This window comes from Clytia hemisphaerica, unplaced genomic scaffold (assembly GCF_902728285.1).
Source record: "Clytia hemisphaerica strain Z4C2 unplaced genomic scaffold, Clytia hemisphaerica genome assembly, whole genome shotgun sequence".
Classification (NCBI taxonomy): Eukaryota; Metazoa; Cnidaria; class Hydrozoa; order Leptothecata; family Clytiidae; genus Clytia; species Clytia hemisphaerica.
The window spans coordinates 506,322-525,046 of NW_027103286.1; the positions used below are offsets into that span (position 1 = coordinate 506,322).

Here is an 18,725-nt window from a genome sequence, read left to right on the forward strand (position 1 = left end):
TGAAAAAGTTGCTAAGTTGTCAAATCATGACACACTGAGTATGAAATTCAGGGCGTTTGGGCCCACATCTTGACCACTAACTTGAATATCTAAAATAAATAGAAAACAAGATGTGCTTATAATCAAATCAAAATACAGGGCGACACTTAGTTAATACAGCAAGTAAAATCAAGTATTACTATGAATCAAGCACAAAAATACGATTAAACCAAATATACTTTAAAAAGTCAAATAAAAAAGTATAAATTACCTATTTCATGGCCAAACGTTTTTGTCCGTTTTCTTTCAAATGTTCATCCAACCAATGAAATTATTATTTGGATATTCACAAGGTTTTGATCTACAATACAGCGTTGACACTTCTGATTGATCTGCAGCATCTCTATTGAGCATCTCTATTGGGAGTGGGTACAAATTTGACCTTGCTAGCTAGCAAGCAGCTAATACACATTCGATGAGATGATGCATCGTTTCTTAACGGAAAGGGGGGATCTAAAAGTTAAAGAAAATGAAGCTTAAATCAAATTCATTACTAAACATAAAAAGATCAATATTTCGTTACAGAAATTAATGCTTCCCTGAAAAACTAAGAGCGGCTACTTTAACAGGGAGTAGTTATTTAAATCATTATGTATCTGTAATGAGCAAGAGCTTTGGATATCTTTATGTAGAAAATCTATTATGTAATAGATAACAAGTAACATTGACAATTTCATGATTTCATTGAATTTAATGATATCCAAATAAAGTATACCACACTCTAAGGAAAACAGAAATATAATTTTGATGAGACTTGCTGCATCAAAATTATATTTCTTGATCCAAAGGAGCTTGACATTTGTTTGGTTTGGTTTTATAGGAATTCAATAGTAGTAAATGAGGAAGCCTATCCTTCCACTTTAGTGAATACCACTTATCACTGAGCAGTGATTTTTTTTTTTTCTAATGAGTTCGAAATGATTTATTTCGATGAGAATTCCAAGAATTTTCTGTCAAGGTATACAGTCATCGCTCTTGATAGAAGTGAGTGAGTCAATGTTATCACTGAGCAGTGATTTTTTCTTTCTAATGAGTTCGAATGATTTATTTCGATGAGAATTCCAAGATTTTCTGTCAAGGTATACAGTCATCGCTCTTGATAGAAGTGAGTCAATGTTATAAGAGTGATGATCAAACATTCATTTTGGAACTCTGTTTCATAAACAAGACCAGGGATTTAAATGAGTAACTATGAAAAAGTACCGCAGCTCAGTTACTAAAAAAGACTAAATCGAATCATTGGTTCGGATATCAATCCTCTCAAACCTTGATGAAAATAATATAAAATACAAAACAAACAGAATTCATATTGATACCTTTTTGTCTTTGTGCAAACCAAAAAATGTAGATCAGCATTTACTAGCCATCATCCTATCATGATTTACTTTGCTCTGGCTACCATACTTTCATTGAAAATTGAAAAACTTTCATAAAAACCGCTCACAATATCTACGTTTTGCTTTTTAACATAAAAGTTATCTACTTCTTATGTACACCACTCAGATAAACACATGCGAAGCATACATTTATTTCATGAAAAAGTTGCTAAGGTTGTCAAATCATGACACACTGAGTATGAAATTCAGGGAGCGTTTGGGCCCACATCTTGACCACTAACTTGAATATCTAAAATAAATAGAAAACAAGATGTGCTTATAATCAAATCAAAATACAGGGCGACACTTAGTTAATACAGCAAGTAAAATCAAGTATTACTATGAATCAAGCACAAAAATACGATTAAACCAAATATACTTTAAAAAGTCAAATAAAAAAAGTATAAATTACCTATTTCATGGCCAAACGTTTTCTTCCGTTTTCTTTCAAATGTTCATCCAACCAATGAAATTATTATTTGGATATTCACAAGGTTTTGATCTACAATACAGCGTTGACACTTCTGATTGATCTGCAGCATCTCTATTGAGCATCTCTATTGGAGTGGGGCACAAATTTGACCTTGCTAGCTAGCAAGCAGCTAATACACATTCGATGAGATGATGCATCGTTTCTTAACGCAAAGGGGGGATCTAAAAGTTAAAGAAAATAAAGCTTAAATCAAATTCATTACTAAACATAAAAAGATCAATATTTCGTTACAGAAATCATGCTACCCTGAAAAACTAAGAGCGGCTACTTTACAGGGAGTAGTTATTTAAATCATTATGTATCTTGTAAATGAGCAAGAGCTTTGGATATCTTTATGTAGAAAATCTATTATGTAATAGATAACAAGTAACATTGACAATTTCATGATTTCATTGAATTTAATGATATCCAAATAAAGTATACACACTCTAAGGAAAAAAATATAATTTTTGATGAGACTTGCTGCATCAAAATTATATTTCTTGATCCAAAGGAGCTTGACATTTGTTTGGTTTGGTTTTATAGGAATTCAATAGTAGTAAATGAGGAAGCCTATCCTTCCTTTAAGTGATACCACTTATCACTGAGCAGTGATTTTTTCTTTTCTAATGAGTTCGAAATGATTTATTTCGATGAGAATTCCAAGAATTTTCTGTCAAGGTATACAGTCATCGCTCTTGATAGAAGTGAGTCAATGTTATCACTGAGCAGTGATTTTTTCTTTTCTAATGAGTTCGAAATGATTTATTTCGATGAGAATTCCAAGAATTTTTCTGTCAAGGTATACAGTCATCGCTCTTGATAGAAGTGAGTCAATGTTATAAATGAGTGATGATCAAACATTCATTTTTGGAACTCTGTTTCATAAACAAGACCAGTGGATTTTAAATGAGTAACTATGAAAAAGTAAACCGCAGCTCAGTTACTAAAAAAGACTAAATCGAATCATTGGTTCGGATATCAATCCTCTCAAACCTTGATGAAAATAATATAAAATACAAAACAAACAGAATTCATATTGATACCTTTTTGTCTTTGTGCAAACCAAAAAAATGTAGATCAGCATTTACTAGCCATCATCCTATCATGATTTACTTTGCTCTGGCTACCATACTTTCATTGAAAATTGAAAAAACTTTCATAAAATCCACTCACAATATCTACGTTTTGCTTTTTAACATAAAAGTTATCTACTTCTTATGTACACCACTCAGATAAACACATGCGAAGCATACATTTATTTCATGAAAAAGTTGCTAAGGTTGTCAAATCATGACACACTGAGTATGAAATTCAGGGAGCGTTTGGGCCCACATCTTGACCACTAACTTGAATATCTAAAATAAATAGAAAACAAGATGTGCTTATAATCAAATCAAAATACAGGGCGACACTTAGTTAATACAGCAAGTAAAATCAAGTATTACTATGAATCAAGCACAAAAATACGATTAAACCAAATATACTTTAAAAAGTCAAATAAAAAAAGTATAAATTACCTATTTCATGGCCAAACGTTTTCTTCCGTTTTCTTTCAAATGTTCATCCAACCAATGAAATTATTATTTGGATATTCACAAGGTTTTGATCTACAATACAGCGTTGACACTTCTGATTGATCTGCAGCATCTCTATTGAGCATCTCTATTGGTAGTGGGCACAAATTTGACCTTGCTAGCTAGCAAGCAGCTAATACACATTCGATGAGATGATGCATCGTTTCTTAACGCAAAGGGGGGATCTAAAAGTTAAAGAAAATAAAGCTTAAATCAAATTCATTACTAAACATAAAAAGATCAATATTTCGTTACAGAAATTCATGCTACCCTGAAAAACTAAGAGCGGCTACTTTAACAGGGAGTAGTTATTTAAATCATTATGTATCTTGTAAATGAGCAAGAGCTTTGGATATCTTTATGTAGAAAATCTATTATGTAATAGATAACAAGTAACATTGACAATTTCATGATTTCATTGAATTTAATGATATCCAAATAAAGTATACCACACTCTAAGGAAAACAGAAATATAATTTTGATGAGACTTGCTGCATCAAAATTATATTTCTTGATCCAAAGGAGCTTGACATTTGTTTGGTTTGGTTTTATAGGAATTCAATAGTAGTAAATGAGGAAGCCTATCCTTCCACTTTAAGTGAATAACCACTTATCACTGAGCAGTGATTTTTTTCTTTTCTAATGAGTTCGAAATGATTTATTTCGATGAGAATTCCAAGAATTTTCTGTCAAGGTATACAGTCATCGCTCTTGATAGAAGTGAGTCAATGTTATCACTGAGCAGTGATTTTTTTCTTTTCTAATGAGTTCGAAATGATTTATTTCGATGAGAATTCCAAGAATTTTCTGTCAAGGTATACAGTCATCGCTCTTGATAGAAGTGAGTCAATGTTATAAATGAGTGATGATCAAACATTCATTTTTGGAACTCTGTTTCATAAACAAGACCAGTGGATTTTAAATGAGTAACTATGAAAAAGTAAACCGCAGCTCAGTTACTAAAAAAGACTAAATCGAATCATTGGTTCGGATATCAATCCTCTCAAACCTTGATGAAAATAATATAAAATACAAAACAAACAGAATTCATATTGATACCTTTTTGTCTTTGTGCAAACCAAAAAAATGTAGATCAGCATTTACTAGCCATCATCCTATCATGATTTACTTTGCTCTGGCTACCATACTTTCATTGAAAATTGAAAAAACTTTCATAAAAACCGCTCACAATATCTACGTTTTGCTTTTTAACATAAAAGTTATCTACTTCTTATGTACACCACTCAGATAAACACATGCGAAGCATACATTTATTTCATGAAAAAGTTGCTAAGGTTGTCAAATCATGACACACTGAGTATGAAATTCAGGGAGCGTTTGGGCCCACATCTTGACCACTAACTTGAATATCTAAAATAAATAGAAAACAAGATGTGCTTATAATCAAATCAAAATACAGGGCGACACTTAGTTAATACAGCAAGTAAAATCAAGTATTACTATGAATCAAGCACAAAAATACGATTAAACCAAATATACTTTAAAAAGTCAAATAAAAAAAGTATAAATTACCTATTTCATGGCCAAACGTTTTCTTCCGTTTTCTTTCAAATGTTCATCCAACCAATGAAATTATTATTTGGATATTCACAAGGTTTTGATCTACAATACAGCGTTGACACTTCTGATTGATCTGCAGCATCTCTATTGAGCATCTCTATTGGTAGTGGGCACAAATTTGACCTTGCTAGCTAGCAAGCAGCTAATACACATTCGATGAGATGATGCATCGTTTCTTAACGCAAAGGGGGGATCTAAAAGTTAAAGAAAATAAAGCTTAAATCAAATTCATTACTAAACATAAAAAGATCAATATTTCGTTACAGAAATTCATGCTACCCTGAAAAACTAAGAGCGGCTACTTTAACAGGGAGTAGTTATTTAAATCATTATGTATCTTGTAAATGAGCAAGAGCTTTGGATATCTTTATGTAGAAAATCTATTATGTAATAGATAACAAGTAACATTGACAATTTCATGATTTCATTGAATTTAATGATATCCAAATAAAGTATACCACACTCTAAGGAAAACAGAAATATAATTTTGATGAGACTTGCTGCATCAAAATTATATTTCTTGATCCAAAGGAGCTTGACATTTGTTTGGTTTGGTTTTATAGGAATTCAATAGTAGTAAATGAGGAAGCCTATCCTTCCACTTTAAGTGAATAACCACTTATCACTGAGCAGTGATTTTTCTTTTCTAATGAGTTCGAAATGATTTATTTCGATGAGAATTCCAAGAATTTTCTGTCAAGGTATACAGTCATCGCTCTTGATAGAAGTGAGTCAATGTTATAAATGAGTGATGATCAAACATTCATTTTTGGAACTCTGTTTCATAAACAAGACCAGTGGATTTTAAATGAGTAACTATGAAAAAGTAAACCGCAGCTCAGTTACTAAAAAAGACTAAATCGAATCATTGGTTCGGATATCAATCCTCTCAAACCTTGATGAAAATAATATAAAATACAAAACAAACAGAATTCATATTGATACCTTTTTGTCTTTGTGCAAACCAAAAAAATGTAGATCAGCATTTACTAGCCATCATCCTATCATGATTTACTTTGCTCTGGCTACCATACTTTCATTGAAAATTGAAAAAACTTTCATAAAAACCGCTCACAATATCTACGTTTTGCTTTTTAACATAAAAGTTATCTACTTCTTATGTACACCACTCAGATAAACACATGCGAAGCATACATTTATTTCATGAAAAAGTTGCTAAGGTTGTCAAATCATGACACACTGAGTATGAAATTCAGGGAGCGTTTGGGCCCACATCTTGACCACTAACTTGAATATCTAAAATAAATAGAAAACAAGATGTGCTTATAATCAAATCAAAATACAGGGCGACACTTAGTTAATACAGCAAGTAAAATCAAGTATTACTATGAATCAAGCACAAAAATACGATTAAACCAAATATACTTTAAAAAGTCAAATAAAAAAAGTATAAATTACCTATTTCATGGCCAAACGTTTTCTTCCGTTTTCTTTCAAATGTTCATCCAACCAATGAAATTATTATTTGGATATTCACAAGGTTTTGATCTACAATACAGCGTTGACACTTCTGATTGATCTGCAGCATCTCTATTGAGCATCTCTATTGGTAGTGGGCACAAATTTGACCTTGCTAGCTAGCAAGCAGCTAATACACATTCGATGAGATGATGCATCGTTTCTTAACGCAAAGGGGGGATCTAAAAGTTAAAGAAAATAAAGCTTAAATCAAATTCATTACTAAACATAAAAAGATCAATATTTCGTTACAGAAATTCATGCTACCCTGAAAAACTAAGAGCGGCTACTTTAACAGGGAGTAGTTATTTAAATCATTATGTATCTTGTAAATGAGCAAGAGCTTTGGATATCTTTATGTAGAAAATCTATTATGTAATAGATAACAAGTAACATTGACAATTTCATGATTTCATTGAATTTAATGATATCCAAATAAAGTATACCACACTCTAAGGAAAACAGAAATATAATTTTGATGAGACTTGCTGCATCAAAATTATATTTCTTGATCCAAAGGAGCTTGACATTTGTTTGGTTTGGTTTTATAGGAATTCAATAGTAGTAAATGAGGAAGCCTATCCTTCCACTTTAAGTGAATAACCACTTATCACTGAGCAGTGATTTTTTTCTTTTCTAATGAGTTCGAAATGATTTATTTCGATGAGAATTCCAAGAATTTTCTGTCAAGGTATACAGTCATCGCTCTTGATAGAAGTGAGTCAATGTTATAAATGAGTGATGATCAAACATTCATTTTTGGAACTCTGTTTCATAAACAAGACCAGTGGATTTTAAATGAGTAACTATGAAAAAGTAAACCGCAGCTCAGTTACTAAAAAAGACTAAATCGAATCATTGGTTCGGATATCAATCCTCTCAAACCTTGATGAAAATAATATAAAATACAAAACAAACAGAATTCATATTGATACCTTTTTGTCTTTGTGCAAACCAAAAAAATGTAGATCAGCATTTACTAGCCATCATCCTATCATGATTTACTTTGCTCTGGCTACCATACTTTCATTGAAAATTGAAAAAACTTTCATAAAAACCGCTCACAATATCTACGTTTTGCTTTTTAACATAAAAGTTATCTACTTCTTATGTACACCACTCAGATAAACACATGCGAAGCATACATTTATTTCATGAAAAAGTTGCTAAGGTTGTCAAATCATGACACACTGAGTATGAAATTCAGGGAGCGTTTGGGCCCACATCTTGACCACTAACTTGAATATCTAAAATAAATAGAAAACAAGATGTGCTTATAATCAAATCAAAATACAGGGCGACACTTAGTTAATACAGCAAGTAAAATCAAGTATTACTATGAATCAAGCACAAAAATACGATTAAACCAAATATACTTTAAAAAGTCAAATAAAAAAAGTATAAATTACCTATTTCATGGCCAAACGTTTTCTTCCGTTTTCTTTCAAATGTTCATCCAACCAATGAAATTATTATTTGGATATTCACAAGGTTTTGATCTACAATACAGCGTTGACACTTCTGATTGATCTGCAGCATCTCTATTGAGCATCTCTATTGGTAGTGGGCACAAATTTGACCTTGCTAGCTAGCAAGCAGCTAATACACATTCGATGAGATGATGCATCGTTTCTTAACGCAAAGGGGGGATCTAAAAGTTAAAGAAAATAAAGCTTAAATCAAATTCATTACTAAACATAAAAAGATCAATATTTCGTTACAGAAATTCATGCTACCCTGAAAAACTAAGAGCGGCTACTTTAACAGGGAGTAGTTATTTAAATCATTATGTATCTTGTAAATGAGCAAGAGCTTTGGATATCTTTATGTAGAAAATCTATTATGTAATAGATAACAAGTAACATTGACAATTTCATGATTTCATTGAATTTAATGATATCCAAATAAAGTATACCACACTCTAAGGAAAACAGAAATATAATTTTGATGAGACTTGCTGCATCAAAATTATATTTCTTGATCCAAAGGAGCTTGACATTTGTTTGGTTTGGTTTTATAGGAATTCAATAGTAGTAAATGAGGAAGCCTATCCTTCCACTTTAAGTGAATAACCACTTATCACTGAGCAGTGATTTTTTTCTTTTCTAATGAGTTCGAAATGATTTATTTCGATGAGAATTCCAAGAATTTTCTGTCAAGGTATACAGTCATCGCTCTTGATAGAAGTGAGTCAATGTTATCACTGAGCAGTGATTTTTTTCTTTTCTAATGAGTTCGAAATGATTTATTTCGATGAGAATTCCAAGAATTTTCTGTCAAGGTATACAGTCATCGCTCTTGATAGAAGTGAGTCAATGTTATAAATGAGTGATGATCAAACATTCATTTTTGGAACTCTGTTTCATAAACAAGACCAGTGGATTTTAAATGAGTAACTATGAAAAAGTAAACCGCAGCTCAGTTACTAAAAAAGACTAAATCGAATCATTGGTTCGGATATCAATCCTCTCAAACCTTGATGAAAATAATATAAAATACAAAACAAACAGAATTCATATTGATACCTTTTTGTCTTTGTGCAAACCAAAAAAATGTAGATCAGCATTTACTAGCCATCATCCTATCATGATTTACTTTGCTCTGGCTACCATACTTTCATTGAAAATTGAAAAAACTTTCATAAAAACCGCTCACAATATCTACGTTTTGCTTTTTAACATAAAAGTTATCTACTTCTTATGTACACCACTCAGATAAACACATGCGAAGCATACATTTATTTCATGAAAAAGTTGCTAAGGTTGTCAAATCATGACACACTGAGTATGAAATTCAGGGAGCGTTTGGGCCCACATCTTGACCACTAACTTGAATATCTAAAATAAATAGAAAACAAGATGTGCTTATAATCAAATCAAAATACAGGGCGACACTTAGTTAATACAGCAAGTAAAATCAAGTATTACTATGAATCAAGCACAAAAATACGATTAAACCAAATATACTTTAAAAAGTCAAATAAAAAAAGTATAAATTACCTATTTCATGGCCAAACGTTTTCTTCCGTTTTCTTTCAAATGTTCATCCAACCAATGAAATTATTATTTGGATATTCACAAGGTTTTGATCTACAATACAGCGTTGACACTTCTGATTGATCTGCAGCATCTCTATTGAGCATCTCTATTGGTAGTGGGCACAAATTTGACCTTGCTAGCTAGCAAGCAGCTAATACACATTCGATGAGATGATGCATCGTTTCTTAACGCAAAGGGGGGATCTAAAAGTTAAAGAAAATAAAGCTTAAATCAAATTCATTACTAAACATAAAAAGATCAATATTTCGTTACAGAAATTCATGCTACCCTGAAAAACTAAGAGCGGCTACTTTAACAGGGAGTAGTTATTTAAATCATTATGTATCTTGTAAATGAGCAAGAGCTTTGGATATCTTTATGTAGAAAATCTATTATGTAATAGATAACAAGTAACATTGACAATTTCATGATTTCATTGAATTTAATGATATCCAAATAAAGTATACCACACTCTAAGGAAAACAGAAATATAATTTTGATGAGACTTGCTGCATCAAAATTATATTTCTTGATCCAAAGGAGCTTGACATTTGTTTGGTTTGGTTTTATAGGAATTCAATAGTAGTAAATGAGGAAGCCTATCCTTCCACTTTAAGTGAATAACCACTTATCACTGAGCAGTGATTTTTTTCTTTTCTAATGAGTTCGAAATGATTTATTTCGATGAGAATTCCAAGAATTTTCTGTCAAGGTATACAGTCATCGCTCTTGATAGAAGTGAGTCAATGTTATAAATGAGTGATGATCAAACATTCATTTTTGGAACTCTGTTTCATAAACAAGACCAGTGGATTTTAAATGAGTAACTATGAAAAAGTAAACCGCAGCTCAGTTACTAAAAAAGACTAAATCGAATCATTGGTTCGGATATCAATCCTCTCAAACCTTGATGAAAATAATATAAAATACAAAACAAACAGAATTCATATTGATACCTTTTTGTCTTTGTGCAAACCAAAAAAAATGTAGATCAGCATTTACTAGCCATCATCCTATCATGATTTACTTTGCTCTGGCTACCATACTTTCATTGAAAATTGAAAAAACTTTCATAAAAACCGCTCACAATATCTACGTTTTGCTTTTTAACATAAAAGTTATCTACTTCTTATGTACACCACTCAGATAAACACATGCGAAGCATACATTTATTTCATGAAAAAGTTGCTAAGGTTGTCAAATCATGACACACTGAGTATGAAATTCAGGGAGCGTTTGGGCCCACATCTTGACCACTAACTTGAATATCTAAAATAAATAGAAAACAAGATGTGCTTATAATCAAATCAAAATACAGGGCGACACTTAGTTAATACAGCAAGTAAAATCAAGTATTACTATGAATCAAGCACAAAAATACGATTAAACCAAATATACTTTAAAAAGTCAAATAAAAAAAGTATAAATTACCTATTTCATGGCCAAACGTTTTCTTCCGTTTTCTTTCAAATGTTCATCCAACCAATGAAATTATTATTTGGATATTCACAAGGTTTTGATCTACAATACAGCGTTGACACTTCTGATTGATCTGCAGCATCTCTATTGAGCATCTCTATTGGTAGTGGGCACAAATTTGACCTTGCTAGCTAGCAAGCAGCTAATACACATTCGATGAGATGATGCATCGTTTCTTAACGCAAAGGGGGGATCTAAAAGTTAAAGAAAATAAAGCTTAAATCAAATTCATTACTAAACATAAAAAGATCAATATTTCGTTACAGAAATTCATGCTACCCTGAAAAACTAAGAGCGGCTACTTTAACAGGGAGTAGTTATTTAAATCATTATGTATCTTGTAAATGAGCAAGAGCTTTGGATATCTTTATGTAGAAAATCTATTATGTAATAGATAACAAGTAACATTGACAATTTCATGATTTCATTGAATTTAATGATATCCAAATAAAGTATACCACACTCTAAGGAAAACAGAAATATAATTTTGATGAGACTTGCTGCATCAAAATTATATTTCTTGATCCAAAGGAGCTTGACATTTGTTTGGTTTGGTTTTATAGGAATTCAATAGTAGTAAATGAGGAAGCCTATCCTTCCACTTTAAGTGAATAACCACTTATCACTGAGCAGTGATTTTTTTCTTTTCTAATGAGTTCGAAATGATTTATTTCGATGAGAATTCCAAGAATTTTCTGTCAAGGTATACAGTCATCGCTCTTGATAGAAGTGAGTCAATGTTATCACTGAGCAGTGATTTTTTTCTTTTCTAATGAGTTCGAAATGATTTATTTCGATGAGAATTCCAAGAATTTTCTGTCAAGGTATACAGTCATCGCTCTTGATAGAAGTGAGTCAATGTTATAAATGAGTGATGATCAAACATTCATTTTTGGAACTCTGTTTCATAAACAAGACCAGTGGATTTTAAATGAGTAACTATGAAAAAGTAAACCGCAGCTCAGTTACTAAAAAAGACTAAATCGAATCATTGGTTCGGATATCAATCCTCTCAAACCTTGATGAAAATAATATAAAATACAAAACAAACAGAATTCATATTGATACCTTTTTGTCTTTGTGCAAACCAAAAAAATGTAGATCAGCATTTACTAGCCATCATCCTATCATGATTTACTTTGCTCTGGCTACCATACTTTCATTGAAAATTGAAAAAACTTTCATAAAAACCGCTCACAATATCTACGTTTTGCTTTTTAACATAAAAGTTATCTACTTCTTATGTACACCACTCAGATAAACACATGCGAAGCATACATTTATTTCATGAAAAAGTTGCTAAGGTTGTCAAATCATGACACACTGAGTATGAAATTCAGGGAGCGTTTGGGCCCACATCTTGACCACTAACTTGAATATCTAAAATAAATAGAAAACAAGATGTGCTTATAATCAAATCAAAATACAGGGCGACACTTAGTTAATACAGCAAGTAAAATCAAGTATTACTATGAATCAAGCACAAAAATACGATTAAACCAAATATACTTTAAAAAGTCAAATAAAAAAAGTATAAATTACCTATTTCATGGCCAAACGTTTTCTTCCGTTTTCTTTCAAATGTTCATCCAACCAATGAAATTATTATTTGGATATTCACAAGGTTTTGATCTACAATACAGCGTTGACACTTCTGATTGATCTGCAGCATCTCTATTGAGCATCTCTATTGGTAGTGGGCACAAATTTGACCTTGCTAGCTAGCAAGCAGCTAATACACATTCGATGAGATGATGCATCGTTTCTTAACGCAAAGGGGGGATCTAAAAGTTAAAGAAAATAAAGCTTAAATCAAATTCATTACTAAACATAAAAAGATCAATATTTCGTTACAGAAATTCATGCTACCCTGAAAAACTAAGAGCGGCTACTTTAACAGGGAGTAGTTATTTAAATCATTATGTATCTTGTAAATGAGCAAGAGCTTTGGATATCTTTATGTAGAAAATCTATTATGTAATAGATAACAAGTAACATTGACAATTTCATGATTTCATTGAATTTAATGATATCCAAATAAAGTATACCACACTCTAAGGAAAACAGAAATATAATTTTGATGAGACTTGCTGCATCAAAATTATATTTCTTGATCCAAAGGAGCTTGACATTTGTTTGGTTTGGTTTTATAGGAATTCAATAGTAGTAAATGAGGAAGCCTATCCTTCCACTTTAAGTGAATAACCACTTATCACTGAGCAGTGATTTTTTTCTTTTCTAATGAGTTCGAAATGATTTATTTCGATGAGAATTCCAAGAATTTTCTGTCAAGGTATACAGTCATCGCTCTTGATAGAAGTGAGTCAATGTTATCACTGAGCAGTAATTTTTTTCTTTTCTAATGAGTTCGAAATGATTTATTTCGATGAGAATTCCAAGAATTTTCTGTCAAGGTATACAGTCATCGCTCTTGATAGAAGTGAGTCAATGTTATAAATGAGTGATGATCAAACATTCATTTTTGGAACTCTGTTTCATAAACAAGACCAGTGGATTTTAAATGAGTAACTATGAAAAAGTAAACCGCAGCTCAGTTACTAAAAAAGACTAAATCGAATCATTGGTTCGGATATCAATCCTCTCAAACCTTGATGAAAATAATATAAAATACAAAACAAACAGAATTCATATTGATACCTTTTTGTCTTTGTGCAAACCAAAAAAATGTAGATCAGCATTTACTAGCCATCATCCTATCATGATTTACTTTGCTCTGGCTACCATACTTTCATTGAAAATTGAAAAAACTTTCATAAAAACCGCTCACAATATCTACGTTTTGCTTTTTAACATAAAAGTTATCTACTTCTTATGTACACCACTCAGATAAACACATGCGAAGCATACATTTATTTCATGAAAAAGTTGCTAAGGTTGTCAAATCATGACACACTGAGTATGAAATTCAGGGAGCGTTTGGGCCCACATCTTGACCACTAACTTGAATATCTAAAATAAATAGAAAACAGGTCAACAATGTGATCCAATCTTCTCTAAGTCAAAACATTCATTATACTCAAGACATTCATTTTAAGTGTCTAGTGGTTGGCAATAAACGCAGGCGATAAACGCCTGTACTTGTTCTTTACAATGCACACGTAGTAAAATCACTTGTGGTTAAATTATTTTTGTTGACAAAAAAATAGAACGACTTCTTGAATTTAAATCCGTTCCCTTTGTCTTTGTGTCCCCATTTTGAACTTTTAAGGGTCTTTGCATCTTTTATGATGTCTAGAAAACGAAAAGTTATGAACTTTAAAAGAGTTCAAAAGTTTTTATCTAAGTAGGATTTGAACAGGTGTTCCTGAAAGGTTAGGTACCCCCAATTGGGCTACTTTTTGGGGGTACCCCTTTTTGCCTTAAATTTTAAACACTGATGCTTAAGATTATGATAAAAACCTTCTATTGATTGTTTATAAAAATCAGTTTGAAATTTGATTCTTTTTAACGAGCACAAAACTGATAACTAATTCAAATTCTATCAGAAGTTATCGAGGTTTGAAAAAACACTTTCAGCTAAATTGAAATAGACTTAAAGTCGCAGTAGTAATTTTATCAAAGGTACTGAAGAAATCTATAGTGGCCGAGCGTTGTAACAGTGTAATTCAGAATTTTTTTGAATAAAACCAAATTAAAAAAAAAATAAAAATATTTTTTTTGTAAAATAATAACCATCCTTTTTTGAAAGAAAAAGCAATTTCAAAATTAAAAAAAATCTGGAAAAAAAATAAAATTCATTTTTAAAAAGAATTTGAAAAAGAAATTGAAAAAAATATTTAAAAAAAAGAAAAAAGATTAAAACAAATGAAAATAAAATTGGGAAAAAGAATTTGAAAAACTTTTTAAAAAATGTTTAGACAAATTAAGAAAAATTTAAAAAAAATTTAAATTTTTTAAAGAAAAATTAAGAAAAAATAAATAAAATAAATTTTTTTTGGAAAAAAATTAAAAAAATTTGAAAAAAAAATTTGAAAAAAAAGTAAACAAAAAAATTCAAAAAAAAGTTGTTCGTGGTCTAGCGTTGTAATAAGGGCAAATTTCAAACCCCTTTGCTGATCGTTGTAATACGAATGCCGTAAATTTAGCCATTATCAAAGTGGACGGCGTAGGAACCATGCAGAATTTTTGGAACTCGGAAATAAGATCAGATTTACATTGTTTTTGATTGTTAGTTAGAAACTTTGAGATTCACTGAATATAAAGCATGATAAACAGTGAAAGATTAACGCTTTAGAAGATTTGGATTTCATTGAAATGGATTGATTTGGTTGAAGGGTAGATTCGTTGGAGTTAGGGATTCAATATTCGGGATAGAAAGTCGATGTTCGAATAACGTCAATAAAAATTTACTGAGTAATGCTATTGACTTCAGATGACAGACTTTATTATGAGGATTAAGAATTTGGAAAAAAAATCCAAAAAAGAGCATGGTTATTTCGTTATATAGGGAAATTCCCTATTTAGATATTCAGCAATTTCTCAACAGTGGTACTTAGAAATACTCTCCAAGCTTGGAAAATTGCTCAAATGCTTAAATGACTCCAAACCAAAAACAAATGCAAGCTGACAGGTATAGATACAATACCTGCCTGTCTTGCAATTACTGGATGCTTCAGAGGAACATCTAGAGAAAAAATATACCTTGAGCTAGGCTTTGAAAGTCTGGCAGACAGACGGTTAATTAGAAGACTCGTATTTTTTTATAAAATAATCAATGGCTTTGCTCCAGCTTATCTTACGAATATTCTTCCTCCCCAGAGAGGAGAGGAAGAACGCAATGCAGGGCGAAGGATAAAACCACCACTCGAGGCACCTTTCTGTAGAACCGAGCGTTATGTGCCTCTTTCTTTCCTTTTTGCATAAATGAATGGAATAACCTCGGAGATCATATACGAAATCTTCCCACTATTAATTCTTTCAAGCAAGCAATTCTCCGATTGCTCAGACCCATTGCTAACTCAATTTTCAGAGCTAGTGACAACGATGGTGTTGTTCTCCTTAACCGATTAAGGGTTGGTTTCAGTCATCTTCGTGAGCATAAGTTCAGGCATAATTTTGCAGACACAGTTGACCCCTTCTGCAACTGTCGACAAAATTCAGTAGAAACAACACAGCATTTTTTGATGCATTGCTCTGATTACTCTAATGACAGACTTGTGATGTTTGACAGCCTTCTTCAACTTGACATAACCTTGTTTCCATTTAATCCCAAAACATTGTGTAGAATACTTCTTTATGGCGACCCCGATTTTAGCATTGTCCAAAATCACGATAAATTGAGTATAACATAACAATAAAATTTATCTGTGATACAAGCCGTTTTGGGGGACCGTTATTTTAGTCTTTTACTCTAACTGCTCTCCAAGCTCTTTTTGTTTTTGTTTTTATTTTTTGTTAGTATTTATCCTCTGTAGTAAGTTTTTTTTTCCATGCATTTATCAATTGATTTATTAGACTAGCAAACTAGTCTGTAAATTAATCATGTCAGAGGGCGGGAACATAAAGGCGGCGGGCGTTTGCTAGAATAGGAGCTGCGTAGGAGAGCCAGCAAAAGTTGGTGAGAGGCTGCTGATATACAGACTAGAACATTCTGCCACGGCTTCATTTTGGAGGTTGTGAGAACGGAGGAGTGCTTTCCTAAATTTTGGAGGGAGAAAAGCCGACAGACCACTTTGTTTTGAATTTGGGTGGTGGAGGAGCCACCTTTCAAGTTTTGAAACTTTTACATCTTTAGTTGTTTTTGTTATTCATACATTCTTAGAAAGGTAAGTATTTGCAATTTAGCTTCAGTTTTCTACAATCATCAAAAGTGTACAAGGATTATTCAGTTTCCTTATGCAGGTTGGTGGTATATGTTACGTGCTTTTGGGCTTTTGCTAGCCTCTTTCATTCAAGGTAAGACATATTTTTTCTAACAGTCTAATTTGGTTCCACCTAAATACTTTTGCTTTTTATTTTAGTACTTACAGACTACTTGTTAAGGAACTTGATTACTCTAGTTTCATTGTGGCTAAAGTGAACCCCTCCTGCAACACTCTTTTCTATGAGTACAACAGTAGCACTAACCAGGCAGGAACTCTGCTCAAAAGTACCCAACAAAATAACCTTTTTGAAAAAATTTTGACACTATTTTAAGAATAATAACATATCATAATTATCAATAATTCTGACACTTTTAATATCTCACGATAACCTAACACAGGTTTCCAAGCCGTACCAAAAATTTTTTTGGTACGGTTTGAAAACTATTTTTAAGGTTATCGTGAGAATAAACAGCGTTTCCTGGTTAGTTCAAAGAAACTCCAAAGATTATCCCTCTCATCACTCTCAATGTCATTACTGCCAGGCTGCTGTCTGACAGTCCGACCCTCTTCAACAGACTCACTGCTACAAAAAACAACCTGTCCTGACTGTCAGCATGTAACGTACCAGCCAAGCACAGGAAAATTACACGTACACATAGAAAATTAAATGGAAAACTTACAGAAAAGTACTTACTTTTAATAGTTAAGATGTCATATGTTGAATAACTAAAACTCCAACCTCAAAACAATGACACATTGGTGCATAATTATTATTATAAGTGTATTAAAAAAATACAATACCACCAATTAAGAAACTTCAAAAGGGCGTAGTTTTTTTGTGTTTTGGGGAAATTCCCCATTTAGAGATTCAAAATAGCTCATTTTTCAACTTTGGAGTGTTCTAGAAACTTGGGAAATGATTTGAAGATCGACCTGGTAGCTTTTTTATTCTGATATGTGCCAAGACATTAACAGAAGAGAGAAAGACGTGATCTGATTTTGAAAAAGGCCACCTTAGAATAAACCATTTCTTCTAAAGCGACCAAAAGACAAAAAAAATAATAATGTCGCAAGTGAATGGATGGTGTTTTTAACCATTGCCCGTGGAATGCATACCGGGCGGCAGTGGGTTTACCAACTGAGGGTATGTGCGGCGAAAAAATTGGCTTTTACAATCGCACCCTTACAGTGCAGAAAAAAATCGATGAAATTCATACCCTTACAGTGCATTTTTTCAAATTTTAAATTCTTTTAGAGCAAAAAAAATCAACATTATGAGCAAAAATTTGCAATTTTTCCCAGATTTGCTGAAATTTCCCCCCTTACAGTGCATTTCTGATATTTTGAAAAACATACCCTTAACCGCCGCACATACCCATCGGTCAATTTGCCTGACTGCCCCCCCCTAGGAATGCATACTTGACCTGATGATTTGATGATTATACTTAAAATCATATAAAACTATAATTTATACTGAACTGATATTGGTTCCTGTTATCTCCTTACGAGTAACTTACATGAAAAGGAAATCATCAACGAGGTATCACGGGTATGCAATGGAAAATATTTTTTAAAGACATTTTAAAGAAAGGAATTAGTTACAAAAACTTTGGTGTAAAAATTACCCCCGAACAGAGCAAAATTACCTCCAAATAGAGCAAGGTTTACCCCCAAACGAGGCAAATTTTGTAGAATTTTCCTTACAGGAAATACTTCTACTAGGAAATGCCAAAGTTTTATCAGTTCTTAATTTAGGTATGCCTCCAGTACAAAACAAGGAGCTTTCAATGTGCCAAATGCGTTATTATCTCCCCAAAACCGGTATAAAAGATAAAAATGATCGAAGAAGAAGAAGATAA

The 18,725-nt window shown here is 32.0% G+C and overlaps 2 long non-coding RNA genes across 3 annotated transcripts; both read right to left on the bottom strand.

Moving 5' to 3' along the window:
* Nucleotides 1-1,479: 1,479 nt before the first annotated feature.
* Nucleotides 1,480-1,973, bottom strand: LOC136805966 (uncharacterized). The gene is made up of 2 exons (XR_010846476.1): nt 1,828-1,973; nt 1,480-1,665 (listed from the first exon to the last, which is right to left on the bottom strand). It is a non-coding gene; the product is annotated as an uncharacterized lncRNA (long non-coding RNA).
* Nucleotides 1,974-1,979: 6 nt separating this feature from the next.
* Nucleotides 1,980-14,021, bottom strand: LOC136805955 (uncharacterized). Of its 2 annotated transcripts, XR_010846473.1 has the most exons (15): nt 13,700-14,021; nt 12,584-12,825; nt 12,110-12,421; nt 10,994-11,235; nt 9,524-10,831; nt 9,050-9,361; nt 7,934-8,175; nt 7,460-7,771; nt 6,465-6,706; nt 5,991-6,302; nt 4,998-5,239; nt 4,524-4,835; nt 3,408-3,649; nt 2,934-3,245; nt 1,980-2,069 (listed from the first exon to the last, which is right to left on the bottom strand). It is a non-coding gene; the product is annotated as an uncharacterized lncRNA (long non-coding RNA). The 2 variants fall into 2 exon arrangements; XR_010846471.1 differs by lacking the exon at nt 13,700-14,021 and having other exon boundaries at nt 12,584-13,370.
* Nucleotides 14,022-18,725: the final 4,704 nt, after the last annotated feature.